Consider the following 25,588-nt stretch of genomic DNA (forward strand, 5'->3'; position numbering starts at 1 on the left):
CCCTACCATCAAGCAGAGGGCCTAACACTTATCGCCATAACGGTGGCTTACAATTTGTGATTTGTTACAATTTCTCCTTCAGTGATTCTGCTTGTTAACATCAGGTGTCTTCAATAATGGTCAATCATCACTCAATCAATCACTTAATTATCTCATTAACTTTAACACTATTGAGTGTTAATTTAACAATCATTTTAACACTTTAACACTCTTGAGTCTGGAGCCAAATGAACTCTTAGGAAAGTTCATTTAACACTGAAGTTTTTGCTGTGTGAGTTCATGGGTGGAATAAAAATATGGCAGGACTTTTAGGGGGCTTTTCCACTGGGCTCGTTTGCTGCGGTCCGAGCCCGAGCGCGTTTGTTCCCGGCGCCCCCCGCAGCGTTGGTCTGGTTTCACACTCAACTTGATTCTATCGAACTCTGGTGCGTTTGCGTGCATCTTACGTCATTGCAAACGTGCACGGCGCATGATAGAAAACACGACGCGGGTCAATATATTGTGTTTTTTATTAATTTGGTGCCATTATTCATAGCTGAGTAAACAACCCAGGTTAACTGTGTGTGTGTGTGTGTGTGTTTCGCATAAGCTGTTTTTCCGCTGCTTGCAAATGGACTCTTTTGAGGAGACAGTGGATTTCCATTAATTTGTTGCCCTGATTGCACGCACTATGCGCGAATACACTGCAGACTCACTCTTGCTCGTATCCAGGGTAAATCTTCATCCCTTACGTGTGTTTTATTTAACTAAATACATCATAATCGACTAAAACGCATGCGCAGGATACTTTACTTCCTGAACAAGTGCGCACCCGAGTCCGTGTAGTTTTCACATACACGCGAATCGCAGCACGGTTCGGGAGCAACCGAACTCAGGCCACCTCCTCCAGGTAGTCTGGGGGTCGGTACCCCAGTGCGCACCCGGGTCCCATGACAGGGTTCACATTAGCGATTTTTCATGCGATCCGAGCCCCGTTCCGAACTAAACTGCCAGTGTGAAAGCCCCCTTACTTTCTGACCCCTGGACTTTCCACCTCTGCTTGATGGTAGGGACTTGAGACTTGACTTACTCCCATCTCTGGCGTGAGCAACCTTCTGAAACCTAAAATGAAAAATGAGACAGCCTACGGTCTCATGGATTTAACGGACACATGAAATAAGTACACAAGACCGAAAATTCATATGAATTCATGCTGACAGAGTATCGTGGTGTTTGGATTAATTCTCTAGGAGAAGTATATAAAAAATAAAAGCATGCATTTTCAATGGATGAAAAAAATCCATTGAAAATCTTCGCCTTTTCAAGGCTTGGGCCCTAATAAATATATATATAAGAAGCCGGTGGCACCGCCACCCTGGTGCCTTTAGGGTTATTGTGCACAACGTGCAAAAACGTAACCCTGCTTTGATTGTCGAAAAGAAGTGTGCTGTAGAGCTTGCATCAGTTTGGGTGCATCAAGTGCGCATCGAGGGCACATATCAACCACAAAGTATGTGTGAGCAACCTTCTGAAACCTAAAATGAAAAATGAGACACCTCATCTATGGGTCTCATGGATTTAACGGACACATGAAATAAGTACACAAGACCGAGTATTCATATGAAGTGTCCCATTTGGGACGGGGCCTATGATCTTGAACCACAATAGCCACATATATGAGATAATTTAAATATAGAATAATTTTTAATGTCATAGGATGTCATAGCTCAATATGTTTTTCAGCACTTAAATGTGTAAATATAGAAGCGCAGTATTTATCTGGAGGTCTTTGTACAGGTTTATTAATGTAATTATATTTTACGCTTATGTGTCCTGATATGTAATGGAAGTAAATTTTAATGTTTAACATGGGTGTATTCACAACACATAGCATCCGATATAATATCTTAAAATTATTCATCATTATGTTGTCTCTGCCTTTTCTGTTTTAATGATATTCAGAACAGAAAAACTGGTAACACTTTATTTTACAGTGCCCTTGTTGCATATGTTACATGTACTTACCATAGTAATAACAGTAAATTGTGCATAATTACTTGGAACTAACCCTCAACCAAATCCTAATCCTACCCTAACTCCATAGTAAGTACATGTAGTTAATTATTATTACTCAGTACTTAAATATATAATTACACTGTAACAATGACACCTTAAAATAAAGTGTAACCGAAAAACTAAATGTTCCTTATAATTTTAATTAACACTAACTTTATTCTCATCTGAATTATAAATAATTGATTTCCGTATAAAATGATTTCAGCGCCTCTCTCTCTCTCTCTCTCTCTCACTCTCTCTCTCTCTCTCTCTCTCTCTCTCTCTCTCTCTCACTCTCCCTCTCTCTCTCTCACACACACAAAGTTCTATCGCGCCAGCCCGCCTCTCTCGCGCGCACACACACACTCCAGCTTAAGAGAGAGGCGCGCGCCATCAAACTGTGTTTGTGTGAGAGAGAGAGAGAGAGAGAGAGAGAGAGAGAGAGAGAGAGAGAGAGAGAGAAGCGCGGGCGCGATCGAACTGTGTGTGTGTGTGTGCGCGCGTGTGAGAGAGAGAGGAGCGGGCGCGATCGAACTGTGTTCGTGTGTGAACAGTGGAAACATACTCCGTCATTTTTTTCATACAGGACATCATTCAGACTGCAAACTGTTTACTTATATTTGTGTACACTCGCTATAAAACACCACATCCTCAGTCACATACGTAATATATTTATATATAAATATAATTTTGGACACAAGAGGGCAGTATAGCCCTATTTATGATTTTGTGTTTAAACTATCACTGGAAGAGACCACCCCACGCCGCCCCCCCCTTTCCTTCTCACCCTCCCTACACAGACACACACACACACACAGAGAATGGCAGGGAACACTCTCTCTGTCAGAGAGAGGGAGAAAAAATTCTCAGAATCCACATTCAAACCACAATATCTGACTTTCTGTTGGTCCGAACTAATAACTGTAAATTAGAAAGTTGTTCGGCTTGAAGAGAACAATATACACGCCAAGTTCTGTAACTGTAGGTAAAACTAACTAAGTTATAACATACTTTATGTGTCCTTTTTTAGTCATAAATTCATTTCCTCGCCACGGCCAAACCGTTCGAGATATCAAAAATCCGCTGGCAATTTATCATCCTCAATGCCTTGACTTCATGCTGACCGAGTTTCGTGGTGTTTGGATTAATTCTCTAGGAGAAGTATATAAAAAATAAAAGCATGCATTTTCCAAACAACCCATAATTGCTGACTTCCTGTTGAGCTGTCGTTAAACTTAGAGCACGAAAGTTGTTCGGCCCGATGAGATCTAAATATGTACCGAGTTTTATATTATTACATGCAAGGATGTTTGAAATATGGACAAATGTTCGAATCGCATTCCAGGGGGCGCTGTCGAGCACCCCTGCCACGCCCGGGTACCAGCTTCAGCCCGGCCCTGATGGCCGCGGGTTCTGACCTGTGTGCAAAGTTTCAAGAGTTTTCGAGCACATTAAGGGCCCCAAAACCTTGAAAAACAAAAACAAAAGCATTCTCACTCAGCAGACAAATCCCCCTCCCCCCAAACACACGGAGAGACGTAGGGTCAGAGAGAGAGGAAGAGAAAATTCTCCAAAACATCCACATTCAAACCAAAATATCTGACTTCCAGTTGGTCTGAGCTAATAACTGTAAATTAGAAAGTTGTCCAACTCGATATGAACAATATACATACTGAGTTTTAAGATTGTAGATAAAAATATAGACCTAACTCCCCCTCTTTTGTCAAAAGGTGGCGCTACTGAGCCCCTGCACCACGCCCGTTTCTGAAACTTTGCACATGTCTACTGGCTAATAAATGTGATGTGTCTGTCGAGTTTCATGCAATTTCAAGTATGCTAAGAGTCTCAAAAGCATCAAAAAATAATCTTAAAGTTTGATGCGTTACCACGGATACAGTATCTAAGATATCAATAATCCTTTCACAGGTCTACATCTGCCGTGTGTTTACATTATACACATAAAGTTTTAAGCAAATCGGGTTAAAATAAGAGGGTGATTTAAAAGCATTTTGAAAGTGACACACTTCCTGCTGCCAGTTGGTGGCGCTATAACTTTGACTCACAATAGTCACATCCATGTGATCGGCCTCTTACAGCGAACACACTGCTGAAGTTTCATCAAGATCAGTCAATGTATGCAGAAGTTATAACACACTTCCTGTTTCCATTATTCGCCATAAATTAGTTTCCTCGCCACGGCCAAACCAATCGAGATATCAAAAATGCCCTGGCAATTTTTCATCCTCAATGTCTTGACTTCATGCACACCGAGTTTGGTGACGATCGGGTGAATTCCCTAGGAGAAGTGTTTCAAATTCCTGAGCATGAGTTTCCAAACAACCCATAATAAACGACTTCCTGTTGGGCTGGCGTAAAAAGTAAGAGTGCGAAGGATATATGAAACGATGAGATCTATATGTGTACCGATTTTCATATTAATTCATGCAAGCGTGTTTGATATATGGACATGTTTTCGAATCCCGTTCCAGGGGGCGCTGTCAAGCCCCCCTGCCACGCCCGGGTACCATCTTCAGCCCGGCCCTGATGGCCGCGGGTTCTGACCCGTGTGCAAAGTTTCAAGAGTTTTTGAGCACGTTAAGGCCCCCAAAAGTGCCCAAAAGGTAGTAAAATAATAATAATAATAATAATAATAAAATATAGCTGCGAGCAGCGATTACGGGCCCAAGCCGGTGGCACCGCAACCCCGGTGCCTTTAGTTACCTAAAGGCACCGGGGTGGCGGTACCGCCGGCTTTGGCCCTTCATCGCTGCTCGCAGCTATATTTATATATATATATATATATAAAAAGCCGGTGGCACCGCCACCCTGGTGCCATTAGGGTTATTGTGCACGACGTGACACAAAATATCTGCTGGCTATCTGCCGAACGGCTCTGGTAGTTCAGCTTCAGCACTGATGATGTTGTAGAAATAGTGCGCTCTGGTTGGTCTGGATTATTCGGGATTTTTTATTTTATACAGAAATAAGTTATTTATAATTCAGATGAGAATAAAGTTAGTGTTGATTAAAATGAAGGAAAACAAATATATTGATCTGAAATATAGCACATTAATTTTAAATTTATTTAGGTTCAATTACCAAACATACAATCTTAATTTAATTTAAAGCAAACAATACATTTAAAAGATATGGGTTGTATGCACTTTTTTTTAATAAAAAAAGATATATATCCAAAAAACAAGGCCTTAAAGGGTTAAACTCTTGTCACTGTAACAGACACAATCTCTCTCACACACACACACACACACACACACACACACACACACACACACACACACACACACACACACACACACACACACACACACACACACACACACACACACGTCAAGTCACTTCCATTTTAGATGCAATATTGAATAAGCAGAAAATTCGGATTTTCTGCTCTGAAAATATAAATAAGCATAAAAATTGAATAAGCACTTTTAATATTCTAAACAGAATAAGCACTAGTCGCTAATGAATAAGTACTAGTACTTAATGGAATAGATACTAGTATCTAAAAAATAAGTACTAGTAGCATGAAAATAGAGACTAGTAGGTTAAAATGATAAAATGTTAAAACGGCTTGCCATATTGGCTCAGAGAGAGAGAGAGAAAATGACCTTTTAGATACTAGTACCTATTAATAGATACTAGTATTTATTCAATACATACTAGTACTAAGTCATTAGATACTAGTATCTATTAAATAGATACCAGTACTTATTCATTAGCTACTAATACGTATTCAAAAGAATATCTAAAGAATAAGCACTAGTATCTAAAGAATAGGCACTAGTACTAAAGAATAAGCACTAGTCGCTAATGAATAAGTACTAGTACTTAATGGAATAGATACTAGTATCTAAAAAATAAGTACTAGAAGCATGAAAATAGAGACTAGTAGGTTAAAATGATTAAATGTTAAAACGGCTTGCCATATTGGCTCAGAGAGAGAGAGAGAGAAAATGACCATATTCAAACCAAAATATCTGACTTCCTCTTGGTCTGAGCTAATGACAGTTAATTAGAAAGTTGTCCGCCTTGATCTGAACAATATGCGTACCGAGTTTTATGATTGTAGGTAAAACTATAAAACTAACCCCCCCACTTTTGTCAAAAGGTGGCGCTACTGAGTCCCTGCACCACGCCCGTTTCTGAAACTTTGCACATGTCTACAGGCTAATAAATGTGATCTGTCTGTCGAGTTTCATGCAATTTTAAGCAATTTCAGGCATGCTAAGAGTCTCAAAAGCATCCAAAAAGAATATTAAAGTTTGATGCGTTGCCACGGCACCAGTATCTAAGATATCAATAATCCTTTCACAGGTCTACATCTGCCGTGTATTTACATTATACAGATGAAGTTTGAAGCAAATCGGGTTAAAATAAGAGGGTGATTTCAAAGCATTTTGAAAGTGACACACTTCCTGCTGCCAGTTGGTGGCGCTATAACTTTGACTCACAATAGTCACATCCATGTGATCGACCTCTTACAACGAACACACTGCTGAAGTTTCATTAAGATCAGCTAATGTATGCTGAAGTTATAACACACTTCCTGTTTCACGTTTCTCGCCATAAATTCGTTTCCTCGCCACGGCCAAACCGTTCGAGATATCAAAAATCCCCTGGCAATTTTTCATCCTCAATGTCTTGACTTTATGCTGACCGAGTTTCGTGGCATTTCTTTGAATTCTCTAGGAGAAGTACTTTAAATTCCATTGCATGCGTTTTACAAACAACCCTAAATAGCCGACTTCCTGTTGGGCTGGGGTAAAAAGTAAGAGCATGAAGTATATATGAACCGATGAGATCTATATGTGTACCGAGTTTCATATTATTACATGCAAGCGTGTTTGATTTATGGACCAAGTTTTCGGACCCCGTTCCAGGGGGCGCTGTCGAGCCCCCCTGCCACGCCCGGGTACCATCTTCAGCCCGGCCCTGATGGCCGCGGGTTCTGACCCGTGTGTAAAGTTTCAAGAGTTTTCGAGCACGTTAAGGGCCCCAAAAGTGCCCGAATAGTCGTAAGAAAAATATAGAAAATGAGTTTCCAAACAACCCATAATAACCGACTTCCTGTTGGGCTGACGTAAAACTTAGAGCACGAAAGTTGTTTGGCCCGATGAGATCTATAAGTGTACCGAGTTTCAGATTATTACATGCAAGCATGTTTGATATATGGACAAGTGTTCAAACCCCGTTCCAGGGGGCGCTGTCGAGCCCCCCTGCCACGCCCGGGTACCATCTTCAGCCCGGCCCTGATGGCCACGGGTTCTGACGCGTGTGCAAAGTTTCAAGAGTTTTTGAGCACGTTAAGGCCCCCAAAAGTGCCCAAAAGGTAGTAAAATAATAAAAAGAAGAAGAATAAATATAGCTGCGAGCAGCTTTCGTGGCATTTCTTTGAATTCTCTAGGAGAAGTACTTTAAATTCCATTGCATGCGTTTTACAAACAACCCTAAATAGCCGACTTCCTGTTGGGCTGGGGTAAAAAGTAAGAGCATGAAGTATATATGAACCGATGAGATCTATATGTGTACCGAGTTTCATATTATTACATGCAAGCGTGTTTGATTTATGGACCAAGTTTTCGGACCCCGTTCCAGGGGGCGCTGTCGAGCCCCCCTGCCACGCCCGGGTACCACCTTCAGCCCCGCCCTGATGGCCGCGGGTTCTGACCTGTGTGCAAAGTTTCAAGAGTTTTCGTGCACGTTAAGAGCCCCAAAAGTGCCCGAATAGTCGTTAGAATAATAATAATAATAATAATAATAATAATAATAATAATAATAATAATAATAATAATAATAATAATAATAAATATAGCTGCGAGCAGCGATTACGGGCCCAAGCCGGTGGCACCGCAACCCAGGTGCCTTTAGTTACCTAAAGGCACCGGGGTGGCGGTACCGCCGGCTTTGGCCCTTCATCGCTGCTCGCAGCTATATTTATATATATATATATTAGTGCTGTCAAACGATTAAAATATTTAATCGTGATTAATCGCATTAATGTCATAGTTAACTCGCGATTAATCGCATTTAATCGCACATTTTTATCTATTCTAAATGTCTCTTGATTTCTTTTGTCCCATTATTTTTTCTCATTTTAATGCTCTTATCAACATGGAAAAGTGGATCGGCTTGCTTTGTGCAAATGTTTTTTATTGAAAACAACATTGGCATATATTGTGTTCAATTTCACACTAAAACATTCTTACTTGGAGCAAATAATCTCTCACACAATGTAACACTGTTCATCAATAAAAGGGTGAAAGAAATACTGACGAGGTCCTGATATTGACGAGGGGGCGGAGAATTCGCATCAGCTGTGTGTGTGTGTGTGTGTGTGTGTGTGTGTGTGTGTGTGTGTGTGTGTGTGTGTGTGTGTGTGTGTGTGTGTGTGTGTGTGTGTGTGTGTTTGGCCATCATCAAGTGGTATTTCAGACTGGACGTGCTGCGATGATGATAGCTCAGTTCACAACGACAAAACACACAGATCACTTTGGTATCGTCAATGGAACCATTTGGCAACTTTTTAAAAGTAAACGTTCCATTCAGAATCTTATTGGCATCCATTTCGGTGTCTCGCGCTCGTCATCCACTCAAAACTGGACGTTTTGAACGTTCCTATAACATTCAGAAATAACGTTTTTATAACTTAATGGGAACGTTATGAAAACGTTCTTATAACCTAAAATTGTTAGCTGGGGAAGAGGAGAGATTCGCGATTGCACTGAACACGTTTTAAGTGCAGGCACATATTGTCTGAGCGAGCCCAGAGAAAATTCTAACAAGAGCAGCGTATCTGAGAGCGCGCGACTCGAGCAGAGAGATTCGTGCTCGGCACATTATATTCCACGCGCGAGCAGAGAGATTCGCGCTCGCGCATCCGGCTCGCAAGCCCAAACAAGTGTGTGCGGCGTGCCTGTTGTTTTGTTTCTGGTCTAGCTAGATCCGCTTGCGCTTTCAAAACGTCCATGCCGCGTCCTATTGCAAAAGCATGTGCAAAAAAAACTACAAAGTTTGCTAGGCCAAAAAGACCGTTAATCGCGCGATAAAAAAATTAACGCCGTTAAAATGGGTTTGCGTTAACGCCGTTAATAACGCGTTTAACTGACAGCCCTAATATATATATATATATATATATATATATAAAAAGCCGGTGGCACCGCCACCCTGGTGCCTTTAGCGTTATTGTGCACGACGTGACACAAAATATCTGCTGGCTATCTGCCGAACGGCTCTGGTAGTTCCGCTTCAGCACTGATGATGTTGTAGAAATAGTGCGCTCTGGTTGGTCTGGATTATTCAGGATTTTTTTATTTTATACAGAAATAAGTTATTTATAATTCAGATGAGAATAAAGTTAGTGTTGATTAAAATGAAGGAAAACAAATATATTGATCTGAAATATAGCACATTAATTTTAAATTTATTTAGGTTCAATTACCAAACATACAATCTTAATTTAATTTAAAGCAAACAATACATTTAAAAGATATGGGTTGTATGCACCTTTTTTTTAATAAAAAAAGATATATATCCAAAAAACAAGGCCTTAAAGGGTTAAACTCTTGTCACTGTAACAGACACAATCTCTCTCTCACACACACACACACACACACACACACGTCAAGTCACTTCCATTTTAGATGCAATATTGAATAAGCAGAAAATTCGGATTTTCTGCTCTGAAAATATAAATAAGCATAAAAATTGAATAAGCACTTTTAATATTCTAAACAGAATAAGCACTAGTCGCTAATGAATAAGTACTAGTACTTAATGGAATAGATACTAGTATCTAAAAAATAAGTACTAGTAGCATGAAAATAGAGACTAGTAGGTTAAAATGATAAAATGTTAAAACGGCTTGCCATATTGGCTCAGAGAGAGAGAGAGAGAAAATGACCTTTTAGATACTAGTACATATTAATAGATACTAGTATTTATTCAATAAATACTAGTACTAAGTCATTAGATACTAGTACCTATTAAATAGATACCAGTACTTATTCATTAGCTACTAATACGTATTCAAAAGAATATCTAAAGAATAAGCTCTAGTATCTAATGAATAAGTACTAGTACTTAATGGAATAGATACTAGTATCTAAAAAATAAGTACTAGAAGCATGAAAATAGAGATTAGTAGGTTAAAATGATTAAATGTTAAAACGGCTTGCCATATTGGCTCAGAGAGAGAGAGAGAGAAAATGACCATATTCAAACCAAAATATCTGACTTCCTCTTGGTCTGAGCTAATGACAGTTAATTAGAAAGTTGTCCGGCTTGATCTGAACAATATGCGTACCGAGTTTTATGATTGTAGATAAAACTATAAAACTAACCCCCCCACTTTTGTCAAAAGGTGGCGCTACTGAGTCCCCGCACCACGCCCGTTTCTGAAACTTTGCACATGTCTACAGGCTAATAAATGTGATCTGTCTGTCGAGTTTCATGCAATTTTAAGCAATTTCAGGCATGCTAAGAGTCTCAAAAGCATCCAAAAAGAATATTAAAGTTTGATGCGTTGCCATGGCACCAGTATCTAAGATATCAGTAATCCTTTCACAGGTCTACATCTGCCGTGTATTTACATTATACAGATGAAGTTTGAAGCAAATCGGGTTAAAATAAGAGGGTGATTTCAAAGCATTTTGAAAGTGACACACTTCCTGCTGCCAGTTGGTGGCGCTATAACTTTGACTCACAATAGTCACATCCATGTGATCGGCCTCTTACAACGAACACACTGCTGAAGTTTCATTAAGATCAGCTAATGTATGCTGAAGTTATAACACACTTCCTGTTTCACGTTTCTCGCCATAAATTCGTTTCCTCGCCACGGCCAAACCGTTCGAGATATCAAAAATCCCCTGGCAATTTTTCATCCTCAATGTCTTGACTTCATGCTGACCGAGTTTCGTGGCATTTCTTTGAATTCTCTAGGAGAAGTACTTTAAATTCCATTGCATGCGTTTTACAAACATCCCTAAATAGCCGACTTCCTGTTGGGCTGGGGTAAAAAGTAAGAGCATGAAGTATATATGAACCGATGAGATCTATATGTGTACCGAGTTTCATATTATTACATGCAAGCGTGTTTGATTTATGGACCAAGTTTTCGGACCCCGTTCCAGGGGGCGCTGTCGAGCCCCCCTGCCACGCCCGGGTACCACCTTCAGCCCGGCCCTGATGGCCGCGGGTTCTGACCTGTGTGCAAAGTTTCAAGAGTTTTCGTGCACGTTAAGAGCCCCAAAAGTGCCCGAATAGTCGTTATAATAATAATAATAATAATAATAATAATAATAATAATAATAATCCTTAGGAAAACAATAGGGCCTTCGCCTTTTCAAGGCTTGGGCCCTAATAATAATAATAATCCTTAGGAAAACAATAGGGCCTTCGCCTTTTCAAGGCTTGGGCCCTAATAATAATAATAATAATCCTTAGGAAAACAATAGGGCCTTCGCCTTTTCAAGGCTTGGGCCCTAATAATCCTTAGGAAAACAATAGGGCCTTCGCCTTTTCAAGGCTTGGGCCCTAATAATAATAATAATAATAATAATAATCCTTAGGAAAACAATAGGGCCTTCGCCTTTTCAAGGCTTGGGCCCTAATAAATAATCCTTAGGAAAACAATAGGGCCTTCGCCCTTTCAGGGCTTGGGCCCTAATAAATAATCCTTAGGAAAACAATAGGGCCTTCGCCCTTTCAGGGCTTGGACCCTAATAATAATCCTTAGGAAAACAATAGGGCCTTCGCCCTTTCAGGGCTTGGGCCCTAATAATCCTTAGGAAAACAATAGGGCCTTCGCCCTTTCAGGGCTTGGGCCCTAATAAATAATCCTTAGGAAAACAATAGGGCATTCGCCCTTTCAGGGCTTGGGCCCTAATAAATAATCCTTAGGAAAACAATAGGCCCTTCGCCCTTTCAGGGCTTGGGCCCTAATAAATAATCCTTAGGAAAACAATAGGGCCTTCGCCCTTTCAGGGCTTTGGCCCTAATAATCCTTAGGAAAACAATAGGGCCTTCGCCCTTTCAGGGCTTGGGCCCTAATAATCCTAAGGAAAACAATAGGGCCTTCGCCTTTTCAAGGCTTGGGCCCTAAAAAAACAAGAGACTATTCACATCACTACAAAGGCATTTAGGTATGAATTAAAAACAGGTCGGAGTGGTTCTATTACCTCAAACTCTTTGACAACTTTGGCAAATGCTGGGTTTTTCCGGCAATGCTCTTCTAGAAGTGCCACATTCTTGTCGAAGTCACGAATATAATTGGAGTACATTTTGAGATAAGGTCCTTTCTTTACAAATATATCTGCTACACCACAATGCTTGTTCCTGTTTGAACAAAGAAACTTCTATAAATAGACTAGTTCGCAAAAATACAATCTGGCATCGTTTACATATGTTGTCCAAACCCATGTAACTTTCAATCATCCATGGAGCTCAAAAGATATTTTGAAGATTGCTCTTTTTTAATAATTCAGACCAGTTTTGTGAACAAGATCAATTTATTTAATTGAAAAGACTCAAAAGAATGTTGGCCCAAAAAGGACATTGCTAATTCTTCAGGATGGCTAGTGGAGATGTCAAGATTTTCAGTGGCTTAAGATTTAAAGAGCAACTAACAAATCTCTTATTTTGTGTTCTGCAGAAGTCATACAGGATGTGTTCTCACAAACTACGACTTTTGCCTCAAACTCCTAATTACTGTTTATTAATAGTTAGTAAGGTAGTTGTTAAGTTTAGGTATGATTGAGGGATGTAGTATATGGTCATGCAGAGTATGGCATTAATATGTGCTTTATAATTACTAATAAACAGCCAATATCATAGTAATATGCATGCTAATAAGTATAAAGTTAATAGTGAGAATTCGACCCTAAACTAAAAAGTTAAAAAAAATTAGAATGACATTTTTTTAATGACTTGAATATCTAGTTTCCAGACCTTTTGTGGGTAAAATGTTTTAAGGAATTAGGTATATAGGTGTAGGGCTGGTCCGAATACCATTTTTTGAGCTTCGAAGCTTCGGTAGTAATGAACATCGAATATTCGATGCTTCGGCGAGAGGGGGCTGAACTTTTCACTAATAAAGGCAGGAATCTCTGTGTTGGTCTGTCTTTTTGCATTTTGATTACTTCGAGAACCGTTCATCCAACCGACTTCACAAGGGAGTGCAGTGTTGCATTTGGTGCAATATAGATGGACACGCGAGACGCGACACATTCAGAATTAATAAACTTTTAGTCAGCTACAGAACAGCGCGAGCGGGAAGCAGCGCACCTCACGCGGGCAGGGTTTATATGCTCCGAGAAAGGACACTCCACTATGATATAAAACGCACACACACAGGTCTGTTAAATTAAGCAATACTTTTAAGGTAGTCTAATATTTTTCTGACTAACAAATTACTGACACAGTAAAGGGTAGATTTAAATAAAGAAAAACGAAAATTAAATAAAGAAAAAAATAAATTTAAATAAGGAAAAACGAAATTTAAATAAAGAAAAAAATAAATTTAAATAAAGAAAAAAATAAATTTAAATAAAGAAAAACGAAACTTAAATAAAGAAAAACGAAACTTAAATAAAGAAAAACGAAATTTAAATAAAGAAAAATGAAACTTAAATAAAGAAAAAACGAAATTTAAATAAAGAAAAATGAAACTTAAATAAAGAAAAAACAAAATTTAAATAAAGAAAAACGAAATTAAGTTAAATTAAAAACGAGATTAATTTAGATTGATAATAAAGGGTAAAAGGCTAATACATTTTGTTTCTATTATTCTATTTTCCACAATGTCAAAGCAACGCAGCTTAACCCAAAACACAAGCTCAGGCATGCACTTCGGTCCATACAAACTCCGCTGTTCTGCGCTCTAGCCAGAGAACACTCCCGTTGCAGTTAGGCGTCGGTTCTATTTCTAGCATGCACGCATTTTCCGCGTGGCTCGAGCCGCGCCTGAGACGCGTGTTTCACGCAGGCAGTGTGCAAACTCCAACCTGTTAACATGGGAGCTGAAATAAAAACGTAGATGCCACACAGCTGAGACGCTCACGCCATGCAGCCAGTGTGTCGCCGGCCTTATTCAAGCGCGAGTGAGAACCGTTTCGCGGGGGATCCCAGGTGTGCAAAAAAAAAAAAAAAAAACGAATATTCGAATGTCAAATTTTCAAATCGAACACCAACCCACCGAACGAATATTCGAATATTCGAATATTCTGGTCCAGCCCTATATAGGTGTAGCAAATTAGCTCTAAGAAATATTAATAAATCAATAACTTGTTATAATTGATTATGAATATTTGGATCAGTTAATAGAATTAACTAAATGTTGTAAATTAATAAATCAATTAACCTGTTTGTCCCATGAACACTCAGTGTTAACGGTTTATTAATTCTAAGAAATGTAAATTTCCGGGGTATGGGAAATGCCTTTCTTACTTTACAGTACTACTAAGAGCAAGTAGTCAAAATCTATGATTAGGGACTCCAGTGTAAGAGCTTAAGACACGGACAACTGTACGTGTGACATGAACAAGATTTTATTAACTAGAATGTACATTTCCTGAAGAAAATGCGAGTGGGTGCTTGCAGTGGCAAAACTTGCCACTCGGTAGCTAGGGTGTTGTACATGATTGCATATGAGCCAAAGTCTACACAATGTTTTGGAGTTGTAATATGGCTTCTATATGTTGCAATATGGTTGCAAGTTGGCTCTAAACGGTTGTTAGGGTGTGAATACACAGTTACCATGTTGATATATACAGACTGTTTCCCAACCGAAACAAACAAGCCAACCCCCATCTCTATAGATCCCTTTTCAGTTGGTAAACAAGATGACGTTTTTATGTGGGCAGAGCTTAGGTGGAGGCAGAACGATCCCTCTGGCTGCTTCACTAACACTAGTTTGCAAGTTTTGAGGCTTGTTTTTTTAACAATGACGGGAGAAAAACAGATTTTATCTTAATGTGAAAGGTCACTCACTGTCAAGCGATTGTTATTTGCAAAAGTTATTTTTAACGGACAGAACCAGATTGGCCGACCCATACACGCTCAGTCAATGGATGGACGATCTAACAGGATTAACTGTACCTCGGTTGAGTGGCCTGCCTTCTACACCTACCTGATAGAGAAACCGAGCGTAAAGACAAACTGAGGGCATATAAATCTTTAGATGCCTATAACTATGTGATGAATGGTCTTGACTTGTGGCAACGTTACATTGCGCGGTCCTGCCCAGCACCAAGGCCAGAAGACGACAATGTAAAGAGTGACTTTACAGTGCAATTTTAATGATGTGAATATTTTCTAGAAATAAAAATATTTATTATTATTCTTTCTTACCAGGTTCTTCAAAAAGTCTATCACAATCAATCACAACAATGTATACAATCATAGATGATTCACAAATCACAATAATTTAGACAACATTATGCGATAAAATTTCAAATTGGGTCCTGTAGGTGGTTCTTGCACCCAGAAACACAACAAGATGACATTTAATAAAAATAATAATAATTTAAGATCCTTATTATGTAGCCGAATCTGTGCTGGTTTGTATTGTATCCAGTTTTCACTTTGTTTTGATTCCAGCTAACGCCGTGACATAATTGTGACGTCGGCGCAAAAGGGGTCTATACGATGTTTTGAAGCAGAGATATAGGTCTTGATAAACGGTTTCTATAGTACTCTGTTTGGTTGCTATGGAGCTGCCAATGTTGAAGCTCCAAAGGCTGCTTGAATGACATAAACCAACTCCCATGACTCTGTGACATTCAGAATGGAAGATATCCCTCTTTGGATTGTGGTTGCTAGGGTGGTCGACAATGGTTGCTAGGGCATGGCCAGTAAGTGTTGAGGTGATTCAGGATTGGCTGTTTTCTGTCCCGAGTCAAACAAGACCATCCTCATGTTCCTATGACACTTCCATCCATAGATATCCCTTTGATCTCTTTCAATGCAAGTCTATGTAACTTGTTGCTAGAGCTCTCTAATGGTTGCTAGGGCCTGGCTTGATAGCTTCACAATGACCTTGAGAGACTGATTGGTCGTCTGAGTAAAATGAGCCCGCCCCCTTGTCTCTATGACACAGGGATTTTGTATTTAACATAACTCTGGATCACAAGGTAATTTACCATAGCAGGAGAAACATATGCGTTTCATGGGCCGACCTTCGCCATAGTAAGTCAATGGGGAAACTTTGGGCTGCTCCTGCCCCCCAGGGGTGCAACTTTTGGTATGGTCTTACAGAGCTTGTCAACCTCTTCAAATGTGGCAAATTTCACGTTTCTGCGAAATCCTCTTTTGGAGCTACTACTCGTCAAAGTTTGTCACAATGTTAAGTCTATGGGTTTTTTCGGCCACTTTTTCACCCCTGGGGCGGACACCGTACTCCCGATCGCTTATAAAAGTCATAGCACACCATTCCTCAATAATCCAAACGATTTGACGACTCATTTGTGGGTCTGTGACAAAAGCTGCGTGAGGAGTAGCGCGTCAAACTTTTGGCGGAATAAAAACCGCAATAGTAATAGTTGGGGCTTTGCCTTTGGCAAGCACCCACTAACTAGACTAAAACACTACTCTAACATAAACATACACACATGCATACAATTTACCAAGGGAGAGCTGAAGCGGAATACAGGAAAGCAAGAAGTTATAGCATTGTCTGAAATTCAGCAGATCAACAGCCTTGGGCAAACCATCAGTTTAGTTCTAATACTCCCTTCTTAAAAAGGGGTAAGGATACTTAATTTATCAAATAATGATACTAAGTCTGATACTTGCATGTCTCATAATACTAATTCATCACAAATTTAGAAATATATAATGTAAATTAACAAACGGGAATGAAGATTGGAGTTTATAGAGACTAAACATGCTACATATATGATTTAGGTTAACCATAGTATGCAAGTCTGCAACATGAATCCAAAAGAGTTTAAAAGGAAAAAATGAAGACATAGGCCAAACCACATAAAAGGAAAATCATGAGATAGGAAAATTAGATACATGTTTATACATTTCTCAAGTGGTGTATATTTTTTTTATATTATATATATATATATATATATATATATATATATATATATATATATATATATATATATATACACACACACATGCATACAGGTCCTTCTAAAAAAATTAGCATATTGTGATAAAGTTGATAAAGGATAAAAATAAAACTTTCATATATTTTAGATTCATTGCACACCAACTGAAATACTTCAGGTCTTTTATTGTTTTAATACTGATGATTTTGGCATACAGCTCATGAAAACCCAAAATTCCTATCTCAAAAAATTAGCATATCATGAAAAGGGTCTCTAAACGAGCTATTAACCTAATCATCTGAATCAACTAATTAACTCTAAACACCTGCAAAAGATTCCTGAGGCTTTTAAAAACTCCCAGCCTGTTACATTACTCAAAACCGCAATCATGGGTAAGACTGCCAACCTGACTGCTGTCCAGAAGGCCATCATTGACACCCTCAAGCAAGAGGGTAAGACACAGAAAGAAATTTCTGAACAAATAGGCTGTTCCCAGAGTGCTGTATCAAGGCACCTCAGTGGGAAGTCTGTGGGAAGGAAAAAGTGTGGCAAAAAAAGCTGCACAACGAGAAGAGGTGACCGGACCCTGAGGAAGATTGTGGAGAAGGACCGATTCAAGACCTTGGGGGACCTGCGGAAGCAGTGGACTGAGTCTGGAGTAGAAACATCCAGAGCCACCGTGCACAGGCGTGTGCAGGAAATGGGCTACAGGTGCCGCATTCCCCAGGTCAAGCCACTTTTGAACCAGAAACAGCGGCAGAAGCGCCTGACCTGGGCTACAGAGAAGCAGCACTGGACTGTTGCTCAGTGGTCCAAAGTACTTTTTTCGGATGAAAGCAAATTTAGCATGTCATTCGGAAATCAAGGTGCCAGAGTCAGGAGGAAGACTGGGGAGAAGGAAATGCCAAAATGCCTGAAGTCCAGTGTCAAGTACCCACAGTCAGTGATGGTCTGGGGTGCCATGTCAGCTGCTGGTGTTGGTCCACTGTGTTTTATCAAGGGCAGGGTCAATGCAGCTAGCTATCAGGAGATTTTGGAGCACTTCATGCTTCCATCTGCTGAAAAGCTTTATGGAGATGAAGATTTCATTTTTCAGCATGACCTGGCACCTGCTCACAGTGCCAAAACCACTGGTAAATGGTTTACTGACCATGGTACTACTGAGCTCAATTGGCCTGCCAACTCTCCTGACCTGAACCCCATAGAGAATCTGTGGGATATTGTGAAGAGAAAGTTGAGAGACGCAAGACCCAACACTCTGGATGAGCTTAAGGCCGCTATCGAAGCATCCTGGGCCTCCATAACACCTCAGCAGTGCCACAGGCTGATTGCTTCCATGCCACGCCGCATTGAAGCAGTCATTTCTGCAAAAGGATTCCCGTCCAAGTATTGAGTGCATAACTGAACGTAATTATTTGAAGGTTGACTTTTTTATTATTAAAAACTTGGTCGGATTTTGGGTTTTCATGAGCTATATGCCAAAATCATCAGTATTAAAACAATAAAATACCTGAAATATTTCAGCTGGTGTGCAATGAATCTAAAATATATGAAAGTTTAATTTTTATCATTACATTATGGAAAATAATGAACTTTGTCACAATATGCTAATTGTTTGAGAAGGACCTATATATATATATATATATATATATATATATATATATAGATATAGATATAGATATATACACAGTGTTGGGAGTAACACGTTACAAAAGTAATGCATTACAGTAACATATTACGTTTTGCTGTAACGCAGTAGTGTAAGGCATTACTAATCAATTTTCAGTAATATTTTACTCGGTACATGTTCGGTAAGGCTTGCGTTACAACAGACTTTTAGTTTTAATTGTAAAACAAACAAACAAACAAAAAAAAAACAGCAAGACCGCCAGACATTAACGAATGAAAGATGCAAGTAGGCTAAATTACCTGTTCGTGGTCAGTCAATAGCCGCGTGTGGTGTCCAAGTCTGTAATTAAAGACTAAATGGCAGCGTCTGATATATTTGTATAGCGATTTATTTTTTACTGGAGTGCCGTGAGGTATGATTTCGGCCTCTGTGCTCACGCTGGCCAGAGGAAAAGCGTCTAATGGTGAAGATCGCATGAAGAAGACTACATTCGCGAGATGGACGTATGCGCATTAGGCTATTCGTTCTGTGTTTTCTTTCTAAACAGTTAGGCTATGTTTGTGTGGTATTTTTCGTGTTTTCATCACGCAATCATGTTTTTGATGCCGTGGTGACGCGTTCATGTAAGGGCGGCGATAAAGCACCTAAAAGCTGTCACAAAGAACCGGCAAAAGCAATGATTATGAATATGTCAAATATAGCAACGAGACATGTTGATTGTTTATTAATAAAGTCAAGATGAAGTTGACGATGCTGACTCGCGATCTTCGCAGTAGGCTAGTGAATGCACCAGAGAGGAATTCACATTTAATTTCATAAGCAGAGAGCAGTCTGTTTTCTTTCGTTTTGAATTGTTCTGTTTACAAGTAGACATTTCAATATAGATATATTTTTCAGGTCCGTACAATTAATACAAAACGAAATTCACTTTAAAGAAAGTCTTCGTGTCTTCTGTGTAAGGTGTCTGTAAAAGTTTTAAAGCATTCTTTTAGTGCCGCTTCAGAGCGGGCGCGTCCGTAACGGAGAACTGTCACGTATGTAACATTGTTTTTTCCTCATAAATGCGAACACAAAGTTCTTGGAACACATCTTCAGATGCACCTGAACACATCATCAGTGATGTAACCTGGGGTCCTCGGGTGTTTCGGGTCTTTCAACATCAGACACCCTCGCCCAGGCGACCCAGCCACGGCTGATCAGACCGCGACTTGTGTTCAGGTAGCACTTGCTTGCCCCCATGGTGCTCCTGTACGGATCCAGAGCCATCTCGAGGCTCTCTCGGCTGCGTCGGTGGTGTTCCTGATGGCCCTGCTCCTTGTTGTTCCTGCAATGCCCAGCGCAGTAAAGGCTCTGTGGAGGGAGCGCCCCACAAAGCCTCTGCAGCCAACCTCGATAGGCATGCATTTCGCTTTCCAGCCCTGTGCTCGGCAGTCTGTGACCAGATGTTCATATTTGGTCATCTTTCTTTCATGGGCTTCTCCCAAGCGGTCCTCCCATGGCATGGTCAGCTCCATGATGATTATATTCTTGGTACTCTCTGAGACTAGAGTGATATCTGGCCTCATAGTTGTGCTGACGATGTGCTGGGGGAATTTCAGCTGCTTCTCCAAATCCACCGAGAGTTTCCAGTCCTTGGCTGATGCCAGAATTCCTGCTGGTGCCTTCCTCCCTGCCTGTGGCTGTTCTCCTGCCCTAACAAATACGATTGAGCGAGTGGTGTTGCTGCCTCGGCCGCCTTTGCTGATCTCTTTGCTGATGGTGTCTGCAATAGCTTTCAGCACCTGGTTGTGAAGCCAAGTGTAACGACCCTGGCCGAGCGCTGTTGGGCAGGAGCTCAAAATGTGCTCCAGCGTTCCACGAGCTGGGCACAATTGGCAAGTTGGTGTGTCTGCTTTCCCCCACGTACACAGGTTTGCTGGGCTAGGCAGGACATCGTACACTGCCCGAATCAGGAAGGTTATGCGGTGCGGCTCGCTTTGCCAGAGCTCCGTCCAGGTGACCTTGCGGTCCATGGCCTGCTCCCACCTGGTCCAGGCCCCCTGTTGCCCCATTCCAGCAGCTCTGCCTGTCCTTCCTTCCTCCACAGTAGCTCTGATCTCTTCATAAATTCGGCTGCGCTTCTCCTTCCCCTTCAACTCTTTATGTCGAGGAGGTGTTGGGAACATCCCCAAGCCTGCTCTGCCTCGGGCCACCACTCCCACAAGCTCTTTGTGCCGCAGTCGAGCCTGTGCATCCAGCACAGCGGCTTGGGCGCTCCACTTCCTCCCTGTCTTCACCAGCACTCCTGCCTGGGCCACCTTTGGGTCGTTGGAGTCTCTATACATCAGAACCTCACGTGCCCGAGTCACTTTAAACTCCTCTTCCAGGGATTTCAGAGGCAACCGGAGCATTGTGGTTGTAGTAAAGGTTCAGTGTTGGTGTGATGGAAGAAGACAGGGGTCGGCGTGACTGGGACTCGTACACTTTTATTTAGTTAAGAAGAAATGCGCTGTGCGCGCTCTAACATAAATCACGTTCACGTTCAAAATATCACTCTTTCCACTATATCCAATATCACTCTTTCCAATATCAAACATCACTCTTCAGCGTCCAGCTCACGTCTCGTGCACGAGTACCCAGTCCTTCTCTCTCACGCTCTCTTGCAGCAGCCAGCTTTTATGCGATCTCCCCACGCCAATTACTGCAATCAGAGACAGGTGTTCGTCATTTTGCACTTGACCTACTTACTCACCGCAAATGCTGCATATGCCGCTGCCAGTCGTTACTATAGATGATAATGTCATCCAAGTAAGCAGCAGCATATGCAGTATGCGGCCGGAGAATTCTGTCCATCAGGCGCTGGAAGGTCGCGGGAGCCCCGAACAAGCCGAAAGGAAGAGTAACAAATTGGTGTAATCCAAACGGCGTCGTGAAAGCAGTTTTTTCTTTAGATATTGGAGATAAGGGGATCTGCCAATACCCTTTTGTCAAATCCAGTGTCGAATAAAAACGAGCGGTACCGAGCCGATCAAGCAATTCGTCAACCCGCGGCATTGGATACGCATCGAATTTCGACACAGCATTCACCTTGCGATAATCCACACAGAACCGGACGGAGCCGTCGGTTTTAGGCACTAAAACTATCGGGCTTGCCCAGTCACTGTTGGATTCTTCTATTACCCCCATGTCCAGCATAGCTTCTAATTCATCCTGAACTACTTTCTTTTTATGTTCAGGTAAACGATACGGCCGGCTGCGTACTATTACGCCCGGTTCGGTCTCAACGTGGTGCTGAATGAGATTTGTCCGACCAGGTAGGGGCGAAAACACATCAGCAAACTCTGCTTGTAAATTACGTATGTCAGTGATCTGGGACGGTGAGAGGTGGTCTCCGCCAAATGCCAGAGCGAGAGATTGGGATTTTGAGCTCGCTTCTGGACCGAGATCCTCCTCCCCACTTACCACCGTCGCCAGCATCACTGACTCCGCCTCATTCCATTTTTTAAGGAGGTTAAGGTGGTAAATTTGATGTGCCCCGTCCCTATCTGATCGGACAACCTCATAGTCGAGGTCCCCGACTCGCCGTGTGACCACAAACGGCCCTTGCCACTTCGCGAGTAATTTAGAGCTGGATGTGGGAAGCAATACAAGGACTTTATCTCCCGGTGCAAATTTGCGTAGTCTAGTCCCCCTGTTGTACAGCCGACTTTGCTTGTCCTGAGCCTGTAACAAATTCTCCATAGAGAGCCGCCCCAAAGTGTGGAGTTTTGTTCTCAGGTCCAAGACATACTGAATTTTGTTTTTGCTATTCGAAGGTCCGTCCTCCCAAGCTTCTCTAAGCACGTCCAGCACCCCGCGGGGCTGACGCCCATAGAGAAGCTCGAAGGGGGAAAACCCCGTGGAGGCTTGGGGGACCTCGCGTACAGCGAACAAGAGGGGTTCTAGCCACTTATCCCAATGTTTGGCGTCTTCCCGTACGAACTTACGAATCATGGATTTTAACGTGCGGTTAAAACGTTCCACCAAGCCGTCTGTTTGTGGGTGATAGACGCTGGTGCGAATCGATTTAATGCCCAATAATTCGTACAGTTCGCGAATAGTGCGTGACATAAACGCCGTGCCTTGATCGGTGAGAATCTCTTTCGGGATTCCTACCCGGGAGATTAATTGAAACAGTGCGCTCGCCACGCTTTTAGCGGAAATATTGCGAAGCGGCACTGCTTCTGGGTATCGCGTTGCATAATCCACCAGGACTAATGCAAAGCGATGCCCCCGTGCAGATCGTTCTAATGGCCCGATGAGGTCCATTCCAATTCTTTCGAAGGGGACCTCCATTAAGGGAAGAGGGCACAAAGGTGCTTTTGGGTTGGCCGGTGGATTCACCAACTGACATTCACGACAAGACGCGCACCACTTGCGCACGTTCTCGTGAATGCCCGGCCAGAAAAATCGGGTCATTAAACGATTTAGTGTAGCTGCCTGCCCTAAATGACCAGCCATCGGATTACAGTGAGCCGCCTGGAAAAGCATTTCCCGACGGCTCTTTGGAACTAATAACTGAGTTGTATCTTGCTTTGACTGGGTGTCTTGGGTCACCCGATACAACTTATCTTTTATGATAGCAAAATAAGGATATGAGGGCGGTCGGTCGGGGTGGAGGGGCTGCCCGTCGATCGTACGGACCTGGTCAAACGCATTTTTAAGCGTCTCATCTCGGGACTGTTCCAGAGGAAAGTCATCACGCTCTGAAAGAATCCTTTCAACCGCGTTCCGAACCTCTGGGACAGATACCGAGGGCCCCGGCACAGCCTCTCCAACCTGAGCGACCGCTCCCCTCTCCTGCTTCCTTTTTGTCCCAGAAGCACCCGCACACAAATAACCCAATAGTGTTTTAAACCCCGGCCAATTGGTCCCCAAAATTAACGGGTGCCGGAGGTGTTGGCTAACGGCCACCTCCACACTATGCTTTTGGCCCCGAAATTGGATAATGACTGGCATTAAAGGGTAATCCATCACCTCCCCGTGCACACACCGAACCCTAACCGTGCGGCTCTTATCCAATGCCTCTGGTTGTATCAGATTTTGATGGATGGAGGTTTGGTTACAGCCTGAATCCACCAAAGCCTGATAGGTACCCCCCTTAATACTCACAGGTATTTGGTACAACCCAGCTTGATCGGGGGCAGCCTGCGGTGTGTCAGGGACCCTGACCAGTGTCCCCACCTCCATTACGGGGCACCGATCGATAAAATGTCCAGGGTCCCCGCAACGCCAACAGGCCGGCCCAGTCCTTCCCGCCGCCCCAATGGCGGGAAGTGGGTCAAGCGATTGGCGTGGGGAGAGCGGGGGTGCAGGAGGCGCAGTGGCGGAGGCTGTTCCCCTGGACGGCGTTCTGGGTGCGGGAACAGGCTCAGCCGTAGGTCCGGTCCTCCAGCGGGGCGCTGGCCTGGGCAGGAATCCTCCACGGGACCTGGGTAGAGGGACAGGGCGAGAAGAGAGAGAGAAGCTGCTGGAAGGGGTTCGCCGACCCCTGGGCACGCCACCATCTGGTCCTCCGCCAACTGGATGGCCTGGTTCAGCGACGTCGGGCGGTGGCACTGGACCCACTGCGCGGTCTTCCGGGGGAGCCGCGCGACGAATTGCTCCAGTACCACGTGGTCTATAATTCCCTCGACGTCGCGTCCGTCGGCCATCAACCACTTGCGGCACGCGTCCCGGAGCTGCTGCGCAAAGGCGAAGGGTCGGCCGGATTCCCCGAGCTCCAGTGACCGGAACCGCTGTCTGCTCTGCTCCGGGGTCCGGCCAACCCGCTGCAGAATGGCGCGCTTGAGGTCTTCATAGACCAGGAGGTTCTGGACTGGCAGCTGTTGTGCGGCGATCTGGGCTTCTCCGGCCAGCAGCGGGATCAGCCGCATCGGCCAGTCCGTGGACGGCCAGCCCCAGGCCTCGGCCGACCTCTCGAACAGCTCGAGGAAGGCTTCGGGATCGTCTCCTGGACCCATTTTGTGGAGGTGCATGGGCTGGGCCGAGGCTGGAGCTGGCGATGATGGTGTGGCCCGAACCTCCTGGTCCATCCAGCTCCGGAACTGCTCACGGTCCTCCTGCTGGGCCCGGAGGAGTGTCTCGAACCGACGCTCCTGGTGCTCCTCCATGGCCAGCAGGGCCCGATGTTGTTGCTGGTGGAGTCCCGCGAGCGCGTGGATGATGTCCGCAAGTGGGGACGGGGGCTGTGTGGCGGCGGCCTCTTCTTCCATCCCGGGTTTCGGCACCAGTGTAGTAAAGGTTCAGTGTTGGTGTGATGGAAGAAGACAGGGGTCGGCGTGACTGGGACTCGTACACTTTTATTTAGTTAAGAAGAAATGCGCTGTGCGCGCTCTAACATAAATCACGTTCACGTTCAAAATATCACTCTTTCCACTATATCCAATATCACTCTTTCCAATATCAAACATCACTCTTCAGCGTCCAGCTCACGTCTCGTGCACGAGTACCCAGTCCTTCTCTCTCACGCTCTCTTGCAGCAGCCAGCTTTTATGCGATCTCCCCACGCCAATTACTGCAATCAGAGACAGGTGTTCGTCATTTTGCACTTGACCTACTTACTCACCGCTCGGCTCCGTCGTTGCTCTCGCGCTACAGACTTCGCTGAACCACGCCCCCCTCGCCTTAACCATCTCCTGAGACAGCTGCTGACCTTTCTTTCCAAGGTCTCCACCGTGGAAATGGGAACCTCATACACAAGTAGCGGCCAGAGTATTCTTGGCAGTATACCATGTTGGTAAATCCACGCTTTAAACTTGCCGGGGAGGCCAGACCGGTCTGTTGCTCTTAACCAGCTGTCCAGCTCCGGACCGGTCAACTGGACTGA

General features: G+C 42.9%; 1 pseudogene across 1 annotated transcript in view; it reads right to left on the minus strand.

Moving 5' to 3' along the window:
* Window positions 1-25,588, minus strand: part of LOC143721263 (FYVE, RhoGEF and PH domain-containing protein 6-like) — a 63,947-nt pseudogene that overhangs the window by 32,663 nt on the left and 5,696 nt on the right. The window contains exon 6 of the transcript XR_013196702.1: window positions 12,238-12,387. The product of XR_013196702.1 is annotated as an FYVE, RhoGEF and PH domain-containing protein 6-like (transcript). The remainder of the gene's footprint in view (window positions 1-12,237; window positions 12,388-25,588) is intronic.

This window comes from Siphateles boraxobius, unplaced genomic scaffold, assembly GCF_051911475.1.
Source record: "Siphateles boraxobius isolate OS27281-9 unplaced genomic scaffold, OSU_SipBor_1 65, whole genome shotgun sequence".
Lineage (NCBI taxonomy): Eukaryota > Metazoa > Chordata > Actinopteri > Cypriniformes > Leuciscidae > Siphateles > Siphateles boraxobius.